Genomic DNA, 13,005 nt, shown 5'->3' with positions numbered 1-13,005 from the left:
CTGTCTTCGGTCGGGTGAGGATGCTGTTCCTTCAGTTTTCCTTTAACTCATATTCTGCTCCAGCTTCGCTGAGGTTCTGTAAGTTAAATGTTCAGTCGGTCTCCCAAAGAGGTTCTGAGATTTATATTCTAGCAGGATTAGACAGGGTAGATTCAAAAAGAACTACCCAATGGTAGGTAGTTTGAGGATAAGGGGAAACCTTTTACAACCAAGGTGAGGAGAAGTTTCTTCACCCAGAGAGTGGTGAATGAGTGGAATTCACTACCACAGAATATAGTTGAGGCCAAAACATTGTCTGATTTCAAGAAGAAATTAGATATAAGTCTTGGGGCTAAAGGGATCAAGGGATATGGGGGAAAGTGGGGGGCGGAGAATCAGGATACTGAATTTGATGATCAGCCATGATCAAAATGAGTGTTGGAGAAGCTCGTAGGGCCGAATGGCCTTCTCCTGCTTCTAGTTTCCATATTTCTATGTAATTTATGTTGACAATGGATAACCATATACACACATACAGGTATAACCCAAGCTATGAGCTAAATCCAAGTTTCCAACTACACTGGTTTCTGTCCGGTTCATCACTGACTCTAGCCACAGATCATGTGTTTCTTTACATCACACTGTAGATGGTACTGTTTCCCAGTCCCACATTAACACTTGCTGTGCCAGATACCCTGTGATGCACTGTCCTTGGAGTATTTAATCAGGGACTATAGAATCATTACAGTGCAGAAGGAAACTGTTTGATAAAGCAAGAGTTTTATTCTGTATCTAAACTGTGCTGCATCTGTCATGAGAGTGTTTGATGGGGATGGTTTAGAGCGAGCTTTACTCAGTATCTAACCCCGTGCTGTTCCTGTCCTGGGAGTGTTTGATGGGGACAGTGTAGAGGGAGCTTTACTCAGTATCTAACCCCGTGCTGTACCTGTCCTGGGAGTGTTTGATGGGGACAGTGTAGAGGTAGCTTTACTCTGTATCTAACCCCGTGCTGTGACTGTCATGGGAGTGTTTGATGGGGACAGTGTAGAGTGAGCTTTTTACTCTGTATCTAACCCCATGCTGTACTTGTTCTGGGAATGTTTGATGGGACAGCGTAGAGGGACATTTGCTCTGTATCTAACCCCACACTGTACCTGTCCCGGGAGTGTTTGATGGGACAGTGTAAAGGGAGCTTTACTCTATATCTAACCCCGTGCTGTACCTATCCTGGGAGTGTTTGATGGGACAGTGTAAAGGGAGCTTTACTCTATATCAAACGCCGCGCTGTACCTGTCCTGGGAGTGTTTGATGGGGACAGCATAGAGGGAGCTTTACTCTGTATCTAACCCCATGCTATACCTGTTCTGGAATGTTTGATCTGTTTTTTTGGGTGGGATGTTTAAATCTAAGGCTTCATTGCTCTTTTAGGTGAAAATTTTTTACTATTTCAAAGGAGGAGGAGAGATTTCCTCTGGTGCCTTGGCCAATATTCAATCTATTGGTGGGATTCTCCCATGTTCCCACTTCTGGAATCAAAGGTGGGCCCAAAATTTGGTATGAATTTACAGCAGGCTTTTGCAATGCTGCCTGCCGTGGTAGATTGGGAATCCTATTGCAGCCCAGCATGAAGTCAATTTGCTAATGAGATGCAGGCGAAAACCCAACTGGAATCTTCCCCCAACGCCCGATTCTCCGCGATGCCAGTTGGGAGACACGCCAGCCCAGAATATGTCCAGGTGAACATGGCGTGCACAAGCTGGGGCTTACCTGAAGAAGGCCTGGGGCTCACTCAGGATTTCAGGATGAAGGCAAGCAGTAACCTAGGAATGGGAACAGAACAGCAATGGGTGTGGAGGAAATTCCTATCAGCTGGATCTTTTAGCCTCAGTGTCTTTATGGAGGTCCACCTTTCAGCCTCATAATACTCCTGGAGATCCAATCCCCTTTCTTTAAGAGGTCCATCTTCTTTCTTCAGTGATGGGTCAGTAACGTTGGGGACCACTTAAGTATGTCACCCAGGTATGACCAGGGGAAACATGCCATCAAGTCTGTCCTGCATAAAACTCCCAGATGCACAATCAATGATACTCGGGACGGAAGATAAGACGTGGTTTGCAGTCAGCCCCCTCCACATTGGGAAATACCTGATACCTCCACATACCTGATCCCACAATAGGATTTACTCCCGGATAGAAGAATCCCATCCTACCTCAAGAAAAAACATTGGCCAGAATTCTCCGATCTTGTTCAGCCGCACCACAGCCGGTGAGAATGGAGAGCTTGGCGCTCAGCCAAAATTCCATTCACTGCAGCGGGGCTGGAAAATCCCAGCTCCAGGCGAGGTTGGAGAATTCCGGCCATTATGTTCACTGGCAGTCTGCTGTTTGTGGGATCTTCCTGTGCACAAATCAGATGCTGTGCTTCCTACATTACAACTGTACTTCCAAACTACTGAACTGGCTGGAAAGCACCTTGGGACAAGCTGAGGTCTTGCAAGGTGCGATAAAAATGCAAGTTTTCAGATTTTCTTTTTTGATTGGATGTGTGGCTAGCTGCATCAATCTTGATGCAATATGTCCTAACAGTTCTTCAGGGAAAGCAACCTTACTATCCTGCTGAGTCCTGTCAGTATGTAACTCAAAGTAATTAAGATGGAATATGGCATGCTTGCCTTCATCAGCCAGGTCATTGAATACAAGAGTTGGGAAATCATGTTGCAGCTATATAAAACCTTGGTTAGGCCGCATTTGGAGTATTGTGTGCAGTTCTGGTCGCCGCACTACTAGAAGGATGTGGAATTTTTGGAGAGAGTGCAAAGAAGATTCACTAAGATGTTGCCTGGTCTCGAGGATGTTGACCATCAGGAGAGATTGAATAAACTAGGATTGATTTAATGGAAAGACAGAGGCTGAGGGGAGACCTGATAGAGGTCTACAAAATTATGAGAGGCATAGACAGGGTGGATAGTCAGAGGCATTTTCCCGGGTGGAAGTGTCAATTACAAGAGGAAACAGGTTCAAGGTGAGTGGGGGAAAGTTTAAGGGAGATGTGTGGGGGAAGCTTTTCATGCAGAGAGTGGTGAGCGCCTGGAGTGCGCTGCCAGAGGAGGTGGTGGAAGCAGGCACATTAGCAAGATTTCAGAGGCATCTGGATGGGTACAGGAATAAGGAGAGAATAGAGGGATATGGACCAAGTAAGGGCAGAAAGTTTTTTTTAGTTTAAACTTAAGTTTATTTATTGGTGTCACAAGTAGACTTACGTTAACACTGCAGTGAAGTTACTGTGAAAATCCCTTGGTGCCACACTCCGGTGCCTGTTCGGGTACACTGAGGGAGAGTTTAGCATGGCCAGTGCACCTAAGAACATAAGAACATAAGAAATAGGAGCAGGAGTAGGCCATCTAGCCCTTCGAGCCTGCCCCGCCATTCAATAAGATCATGGCTGATCTGTTGTGGCTCAGTTCCACTTTCCCGCCCTCTCCCCATAACCCTCAATCCCCTCTCTTATCAAAAACCCATCAACCCGCGTCTTAAAAATATTTAGCGAGGCAGCCTCCACCACTTCAACGGGCAGAGAATTCCAGAGATTCACCACCTTTTGAGTGAAGAAGTTCCTCCTCAACTCTGTTCTAAACCGCCTCCCCCTTTATCTTGAGGCTGTGCCCCCTAGTCCTACTGTCCTTTCTGAGCGGGAAGAGCTCCTAACCAGCATTTCTTTCGGACTTGAGTCTGAAAGTCTGTATCGAGGGCATCATGATTGGCATGGGCTCGGAGGGCCAAAGGTCTGCTCCTGTGCTGTACTTTACTTTGTTTGTTCTTTGTTCTTGTTCTTTGTTCTAGTCACCTCAGTGGATAACTGGAGATGGGTAATAAATGCTGATTTGTCCACATCATGGGAGCAAATTAAAGATTAAAGATTTCAGTGCAGGCCTAATCTGTCCAAGAGGAGCAAAAGTGGTGTTAATTAATTAAAGGACGACTGTGATGTGTTGCTCAACTTATTGTCAGTCATAGTACAGAGAGTGGAACGGCACAGAAAAGGCCCTTCAGCCCATCGAGTCTGCGCTGACTATAACTACCACTAAAGCTGTAAGTGACAAACTGTGGCCTGCCAAAGGGCTAGATTGAGATTCTTAGTCATAATTGACAGTCAACCAGAGATACACACACCTCACCCCCCTATTCCGCACCCCCCCTTGCCCCCTTCGCCGCACCTTCCACCCCCACACCCCCACCCCCACTGTATCCTTGAATGTGCCATGTAAATAGTGCAAGTGGTTTGCCCAGTGACTGTGTGCCAAAACAAATGAGGATCACTTCTCTTTATAAGGGTCTTTATAAGACCCTTGTCAGGCCTCATTTAGAGTACTGTGCGCAGTTCTGGTCGCCTCACTATAGGAAAGATGTAGAAGCTATTGAAAGGGTACAGAGGAGATTTACAAGGATGTTGCCTGGACTGGGAGGCATGCCTTATGAAGTTAGGTTGAGGAAGCTGGGACTCTTTTCCCTGGAGAGACGAAGGTTGAGAGGCGACCTGATAGAAGTTTACAAAATGTTGAGAGGAATAGATAGGGTGGACTCTCAGAGGCTATTTCCCCGGGTTGAAATGGTCGCTACGAGAGGACACAGATTTAAGGTACAGGGAGGGAAGTACAGAAGTGATGTTAGGGGTAAGTTTTTCACTCAGAGGGTGGTGAGTGAATGGAATCGGCTGCCGTCAGTGGTGGTGGAGGCGAACTCGCTGGGGTCTTTTAAAAGACTTCTGGATGAGTATATGGGGTTTAATGAGATTGAGGGTTATAGATAGGTCTGTAGGTTGGTAGGTGTTGATGTGATCGGCGCAACTCGTGGGCCGAAGGGCCTGTTTGTGCTGTAGTGTTCTATGTTCTATGTTCTATGTTCTATGTTCTTGCACCCTCAACATCCTCAGTTCTCACAAGGAGTCAGCTGGCAGCTCGAGGCCACTTAGGGAGTTCTTTAGAAAAGAGAAGAAAGTAAATCGCCTCAGTTTTTTCAAAAATATACTTCATTCATAAAAATTTCAATTAAACTATTGCAAACCTACATGTCTAAAAATTGCAAACAGTGCAGAATAAAAACATTTTTACAGTAGTATACAAATTACAGTCATTATATTTCAAAACTTAATTCTATATACATGCTTCAAAATTTACTGCGTGCCGTTATTTCTCGGATTGGCACACAGTTACACAGGCCGAGAGTATTCTACAGCTCCCGGGCCCTCAGTCTTGCCTCTGTTAAAAGGCCTTATAGTGTGGCCTTTCCCCATTGTGCCTTTGCGGCAGCTGCCCCAAGCTTCAGCGCATCTGTCAGCACATAGTCCTGGACCTTGGAATGTGCCAGTCTGCAGCACTCGGCAACTGGAGGATCAGCAAGATTCGGGCGGACCAAAGGGCATCCTTCACCGAGTCGATGACCCTCCAGCAGCGGTTGGTGTTTGTCTCGGTGCACGTCCCCGGAAACAGCCCGTAGAGCGCAGAGTCCTGCGTCACCGAGCTGCTCGGGACGAACCTCGACAAATAACACTGCGTCTCACTCCAGACCTTCTTTGCAAAGGCACATTCCACAAGGAGGTGTAAATCGCCTCAGTTGCTCAACATGAGTTTCAGCCAGGCTCTCTCACATTGTTGTGCGAGGGATCAGGCCTCAGCGGCCTAAAGGTCAGGCTTCTGCATTAATGTGAGCCTTACGCAGCACAGGAAGCCAAGACAATATGTTGACTAACTGGAGAGGAACTCGGTTTCACAAGAGGAGAGCAGGAGCTCATCAGCCTCTCTCACAGAGTCACAGAGTAATACACGAAGAGGCCATTCATCCCATTCTACCTGTGGCAGCCCTCTGAAAGAGCTGTCTGATCAAGCCTACGTCCTTACTGTCCAGCAACTCTTTCCTTTTCAAACCTTTATCCCTACTTTTTTTCCAGAAATTATCAGCGAACCTGCTTCCGCCTTTCTTTCAGAGTAGTGTGGTGGGGTGAGGGGTAGGGGTGGTGCGGAGGGAGAGGGGGAGGGCAGGGTTCAGGAGTTACTTGTTGCTGGATTCCTAAACTTTGACTTACTCTGGTAGCGACAGTATTTATATGGCTGGACAAGTTCAGTTTCTGGTCAATGGTAACCCCCCAAAATATTGATAGTGGGAGATTCAGCAATGGTAATATCATTGCATGTCTAGGGATATCTTATCTCTTGTTGGAGATGGTCATATCCTGGCATTGGTGTGGTGCCAGTGTTACTTGCCAGCCCAAGTCTGGATATTGTCCAGCTTTTGCTGCATTGGGACATGGACTGCTTCAGTATCTGAGGAGTCGCAAATGGTGCTGAACATTGTGTAATCACCAGCGAACATTCCCACTTCTGACCCTCTGATGGAGGGAAGGTCATTAATCAAACAACTGAAGATGGTTGGGCCTACCCTGGAGGACCTCCTTATTACATGAAAGGCAATATATAAATTGTTGGTATTGCTGTTGTTAGTCTCTTTGGCCAGTTTTGTGCCACCTGTTCTGTTATTTCTTTTCATGTTTGCTGTTGAATTTTGTCTGATAATGCTCTTGAAAGGTGCTATATAAATGCAAGCTCTTGTTATTCAGGGGGAGCTGTTAGTTTCTTTCGCAAGTTTCTTGCCTAAGTAATCAGTATATTTCGATGGGAGTATTTGGGTGGCCATCCCAAACACTTCGAAACCAAAGACTGCATTCCTGTCAAGTCTTGGGAATGGTTCAAACTGGGAAATAAGTTAGGCCAGAGGATGCCAGAACGTCCACTCCAACATGTCCACAAGATTCTGTGGAATTTCATTTTTGTTTTTAAAGTTTATTTATCAGTGTCGCAAGGAGGGGTACATTAACTGTGATGAAGTTACTGTGAAAATCCCCTAGTTGCCATACTTTGGTGCCTGTTCGGGTACACTGAGCGAGAATTTAGCTTCTTTCGGACTGTGGGAGAAAACCCACCCAGACTCCGCACAAACAGTGACCCAAGCTGGGAATCAAACCCAGCGGTTTTTGGGGGTTACTATTGACCACTCTGCCACCCTACCACCCACACTGCTGTTTTTGGAAGCCTGCTAGGTGAAAACTGGTTGTCACATCTCTTACACTGCAACAGTAACTGCACCCTTCTGCGCTATCTCTGACATCCGTCCTAAAGAATGACACCTAGAGTTGTGACCTTCCAACATTCGGATGGCAAAGGCTGTGCCATTTGGACAGAAGAGATAGTACTGAGGAACAGGCTTACAACATAATAGGCAGCATGGTGGCATAGTGGTTAGCACTGCTGCCTCACAGTGCCAGGGCCCCAAGTTCGATTCCCGCCCTGGGTCGCTATCTGAGCAGAGTCTGCACATTCTCCTGATGTCTGCGTGGGTTTCCTCTGGGTGCTCTGGTTTCCTTCCACAGTCTGAAAGAAGTGCTGGTTAGATGCATTGGCTATGCTAAATCCTTTCTCAGTGTACCCGAACAAACACCGGAGTGTGGTATATAGGGGATCTTTACAGTAACTTCATTGCACTATTAAGCCTACTTGTGATTAATAAATAAACTTTAATAATTTACTTTTAGCATGTTGAAATGGAGTCTTGGTAATGTCTTGGTAATGTTACTGGACTAGGAACCCAGAGGCCAGAACTAATGGTCCAGATACCAACCAGAGGTTTCTGGTCTGCCCATTGGCAAGAATCATGACTGGCATGGAAAATCTGACCGGCCAATAGTCAGTTGGCTTTGGGTAGGAATTTTCCACCCCAAAGCGTGCAACAGCAGGACAGAAAGTTCCAGCAACCAGGTTCAAATCCCGCCATGGCAGCTGGTGGAATTTAACCTTGCTTGAATGAGTACCTCTGGAACAAAAAGCAAGTGCCAGATATTTTGGCAGTGAAACTACTAAATTGTCATAAAACAAGATGAATGTGCTTTCAGGAAGGAAATCTGCCATCCTTACACAGACTTGCTTCCAACTCCAGACCAACAGCAGGGTATTTGACTGCCATCATAAGGCGGAGGCGGTGGTGTAATGGCATTGTCATTGGATTAGTAATCCAGGGACCAAGTTGGGTTGGCGATAGCATCGTTGTATTAGCGCTAATTTAGCTCAGGTTCTGGGGACCTGGGTTTGTCATTGGGCCAGTAATCCAAGGACCCACGTTGAGGTGGAGATGGCCGAGTGGTGTTATCGCTAGGCTATTAATCCAGAAAGTTGGCAAATGTTCTGGGGGACCCGAGTTCAAATCCCACCATGGCAGACGGTGGAATTTGAATTCAATAAAAAATATCTGGAATTACATATTTACTGATGACCATGGAACCATTTTGATTGTTGGAAAAAACCATCTGGTTCACTAATGTCCTTTAGGGAAGGAAATCTGCTGTCCTTACCTGGTCTGGCCTACATGTGACTCCAGATCCACAGCAATGTGGTTGACTCTCAACTGCCCTCGGGAAACTAGGGGTGGACAATAAATGCTGGCCAGCCAGCGACGCCCATGTCCCATGAACTAATAAAAATGAAATTTGGAATTAGGAATCTACTGATGACCATGAAAGCATTTTCAATTTGTTGAAAAACCAACCCAGATCACTGACGTCCTTTAGGGAAGGAAATCTGCCGTCCTTACCTGGTCTGGCCTACATGAGACGCGAAGCCACAGCAATGTGGTTAACTCTCAATTGCTTGGGCAACTAAGGATGGGCAATGAATGCCAGCCAGCTAGCAATGCCCCGTATCCCACGAATGAATAAAGAAATGAAAGACTGGAAGGGCTGAGGGAGGGAAGGAGCTCCACAGTTCAGAGACCCTGGGTTAGAATGAGACTTGAAAATAAAATGATACAATGGGCCAGTTTTAAGTTTCTCATACATAAAAATTATCGAATTTCACAGTTGTCAACATCTGCAATATGTTATTCCGGCTAAATAAAAATTGGGAACGTGTGAGGGGAAGCAACAAGAAAAAAAGCTATCCTCAGCTCCAGTGAAGAGGGAGGCAAATTTAAGCATTGCCTGATTAAGTGAGATTGACTGTATAAGGAGTAATTAAAAAGAAAACACAAGAGCCTCAAACTGGCCCCAGGCACTGGAGAACAAATAAAATGGAAGAACATCCACAAGCATTTCACAAACTCCTTTATTATGAGAGCAATCCCATTAGGGGCTGGAGTTTTTTTTTTATGCGTATTGCATTTCTCAAGTGAGGCGAACTTAATTAAATAAAGCCACTGGTTAATCTGTCAAAAGATCAATCAAAACAAAGAGGGGACTAACCAAGCCACTTGGTAAGGCACTGTGAGTGACTGATAATGAAATTACTGCAAGGAAAACTCCATTACTTACATGGATTAACTGCCTGGTTACTGCTCACATTGTGCAAGAGTTTGCCAAAAGAATAAAGGAAAGACTTTTTTTGCGCCGTTTCATTAACTCCTTAAACAACATTGTCACCTTGGGCTACAAGATTACACATTATAGGACGGAATGGCACGCTCGCCTTTATTGGCCTGGGCATTGAGTCAGGATGTCAAGTTGAAGCTTTATAAAACTTTAGTTAGGCCGCATTTAAGAGCATTGCATTCGATTCTGGTCGCCACATTACAGGAAGGATGTGGAGGCTTTGGAGAAGGTGTAGAAGAGGTTTACCAGGATGCTGCCTGGACTAGAGGGCATGAGGAGAGGCTGGAAAAACTAGGGTTGTTTTCTCTGGAGGCTGAGGGGAGACCTGATAGAAGTCTATAAAATTAAGAGGCACAGATCGGGTTGACAGTCAGAATCTCATTCCCAGAGTTGAAGGCTGGAATTTTACCACCCTGCCCTGCACAGGAAGAGGAGCGGGCGAGGGGTGGAGCGGGGAATGGTCTGTTGACCTTGGGTGGAATTTTACAGTTTCAGAACGAGCTAGGCTGTAAAATCCCACCCAAAATGCCTAATAGCAGATGAGGAGGTGACGGCCGAATGGTGTTATTGCTAGACTTTGAATCCAGAAACTCAACTAATGTTCTGGGATCCCGGGTTCAAATCCCGCCATGGCAGGTGGTGGAATTTGAATTCAACAAAAGAAATCTGGAATTAAGAATCTAATGATGACCATGAAACCATTGTCAGAAAAATGCATCTGGCTCACCAAGGTCCTTTAAGGAAGGAAATCTGCTGTCCTTCCCTGGTCTGGCCTACATGTGACCCCAGAGCCTCAGCAATGTGGTTGACTCTCAACTGCACTTGGGCAGCTAGGGATGGGCAATAAATGCTGGCCAGCCAGTGATGCCCATGTCCCACAAATAAATAATTTTAAAAAACCTAGAGGGCATGCACTTGAGGAGCAAGAGGCAAATTTTTTACACAGAGAGTGGTAGGCGTCTGGAATGTGCTCCCAGAGGTGGTGGTGGAGGCAGATGTGATTTTAAGGGGCTTTTAGATGCAAGGAATGCAAGGAATGGCGATGGACCAAGGGCAGGGAGAAAGGATTAGTTTAATTTGGCATCATGCTTGGCACGACACTGTGGCTGGACTGCTCTATGTTCTGTGTTGGATCTTAGTTTTTGCGGTTTTTTTGATGGACAAATTCTCTCACCTTGTCTGGAAGAGTAGAACCAGGGGAAATGGATTGGAATGAGACTAAAATGCAAAGCTGTGGAAACTAAGGGTGGCATTTTCCAGTCCTGTGGCACAATCCTGCCCAAAGTCAATGGACCATTTCCTGGTCCGTCAGGTATTTTGTCCCACCCGCGATGGTGCCCACGGCGGAAGGGACCGGACAGTCACACCCACTATTTCAGTGAGTGAGTGGTCAGTAACATGCAAGCAGTTAATGTTTATTCATTCAAAAGCATAAAAACATAAGAACATAAGAAATAGGAGCAGGAGTAGGCCATCTAGCCCTTTGAGCCTGCCCCGCCATTCAATAAGATCATGGCTGATCTGAAGTGGCTCAGTTCCACTTTCCCGCTTTCTCCCCATAACCCTTAATTCCCTTGTCTATCAAAAACCTATCTACCTGTGTCTTAAATATATTTAGCGAGGTAGCCTCCACCACTTCAACGGGCAGAGAATTCCAGAGATTCACCACCCTTTGAGTGAAGAAGTTCCTCCTCAACTCCGTTCTAAACTGCCCCCCCCACCTTATCTTGAGGCTGTGCCCTCTAGTCCTGCTGTCCTTTCTGAGTGGGAAGAATCTCTCTACCTCTACTCTATCCATCCCTTTCATTATCTTATACGTCTCTATAAGATCCCCCCTCATCCTTCTAAACTCCAATGAGTACAGACCCAGTCTATTTAGTCTCTCTTCATAGTCTAACCCCCTCATCTCTGGTATCAGCCTCGTTAAGCAATCTTCCTCTGATGAGACCTCCGCACTTCTCAAATTCCCGCCTTTTACACATCCCTAATTTCCATCATTCCCCCAGCACTGGCAACTGTCTCTCCAGTTGCCTGGTCCCTTAGCTCTGGAATTCAATCCCTAAACTCCCCTGCCTCCCTCGTCCTCATTCCTCCTTTAAGGATGCTCCTCAAAACTAACCACTTTGACCCAACTCTTGTCCCCGTATCTTCTTATGTGGCATTACTGATAGTTTGTGCTGGTTTGCATCCCGGTGATCAACCTTGGAATAATCTTCTATGTTAAGAGGTATGAGTGCAAGTTGCAGTTGTGAAGTAAATTTCTTCCAGGAAGTACCATTTCGGGATCGAGTACATGTTTAACCCAAGGTGTGGTAAGGGCAGTGTGTTTGGAAGGTACTGGTGACTTTGGATCTATGGTTCTCCACCGCTGGGGGTCTTCCTCACCTCATGTATGAATCTGTTGGTGACTAATTGGGTGACACGGTGGCACTGCTGCCTCACAGCGTCAGGGACTTGGGTTCGATTCTGGCTTGGGTCAGCTGTCTATGTGGCTTCTGCACGTTCTCCCCGTGTCTGCATGGGTTTCCTCCGGGTGCTCCGGTTTCCTTCTACAGTCTGAAAGACGTGCTGGTTAGCTGCGTTGGCCATGCTAAATTCTCCATCAGTGTACCTGAACAGGCGCCGGAATGTGGCGACTGGGGGATTTTCACAGTAACTTTATTGCAATATTAATGTAAGCCTACCTGTGACACTAGCAAATATGATGAACTTTTCCAAATGACACATTTTGTATGTTCAGTTTGCCTAAAATATCCGGTGGGCATTGCGTATTGTCCCCATTATCTACATCTGTCAACATCCATTTCTCAGGCAATATCATGGAAGACAGATTAAGAACATAAGAAAACATAAGAAATAGGAGCAGGAGTAGGCCATCTAGCCCTTCGAGCCTGCCCCGCCATTCAATAAGATCATGGCTGATCTGTTGTGGCTCAGTTCCACTTTCCCGCTCTCTCCCCATAACCCTTAATCCCCTCTCTTATCAAAAACCCATCAACCCGCTTCTTAAAAATATTTAGCGAGGCAGCCTCCACCACTTCAACGGGCAGAGAATTCCAGAGATTCACCACCCTTTGAGTGAAGAAGTTCCTCCTCAACTCCGTTCTAATGTATAGAATCTGGTATTTCAGGTGTGGACATATTGTCTGGTATGCTAAAAGTATCTTGGGCCATAGAATAATGTTACTGGCTGCTGAGCTTGTTTGGATACATTTGAAGATTGACTAAGGTGATTTTGGACAAATTTAGATGAATTCAGTGAGTGTCAATAGAATTATAGAAACCCTACAGTGCAGAAGGAGACCATTCAGCCCATCGAGTCTGCACCGACAATAATCCCAACAGGCCTGATCCCCTCACATACTTACCTAGCTAACCCCTCTAACCTCCACATCCCAAGACACTAAGGGGCAATTTAGCATGGCCAATCAACCTAACACGCACACCTTTGGAGTGTGGGTGGAAACCGGAGCACCCGGAAGAAACCCACGCAGATGCGAGGAGAATGTGCGAACTCCACACAGACAGTGACCCAAGCTGGGAATCGAATCAGGATCCCTGGAGCTGTGAGGCAGCAGTGCTAACCACTGTGTCACCATGCCACATGGGGTAAATAATTGA

At 46.1% G+C, this 13,005-nt stretch overlaps 1 protein-coding gene across 6 annotated transcripts in view; it reads left to right on the top strand.

Annotated features, from left to right (window-relative positions):
* The window catches only part of LOC145348922 (transcription factor COE3-like), a 402,710-nt gene that overhangs the window by 271,893 nt on the left and 117,812 nt on the right, over window positions 1-13,005 (top strand). The gene's annotated exons all lie outside the window — the stretch shown is intronic.

The sequence above is a fragment of the Carcharhinus amblyrhynchos genome, chromosome 1 (genome assembly GCF_965287045.1).
Source record: "Carcharhinus amblyrhynchos chromosome 1, sCarAmb.v2.hapA, whole genome shotgun sequence".
NCBI lineage: Eukaryota > Metazoa > Chordata > Chondrichthyes > Carcharhiniformes > Carcharhinidae > Carcharhinus > Carcharhinus amblyrhynchos.
This window is presented reverse-complemented; position numbering and strand designations above follow the sequence as displayed.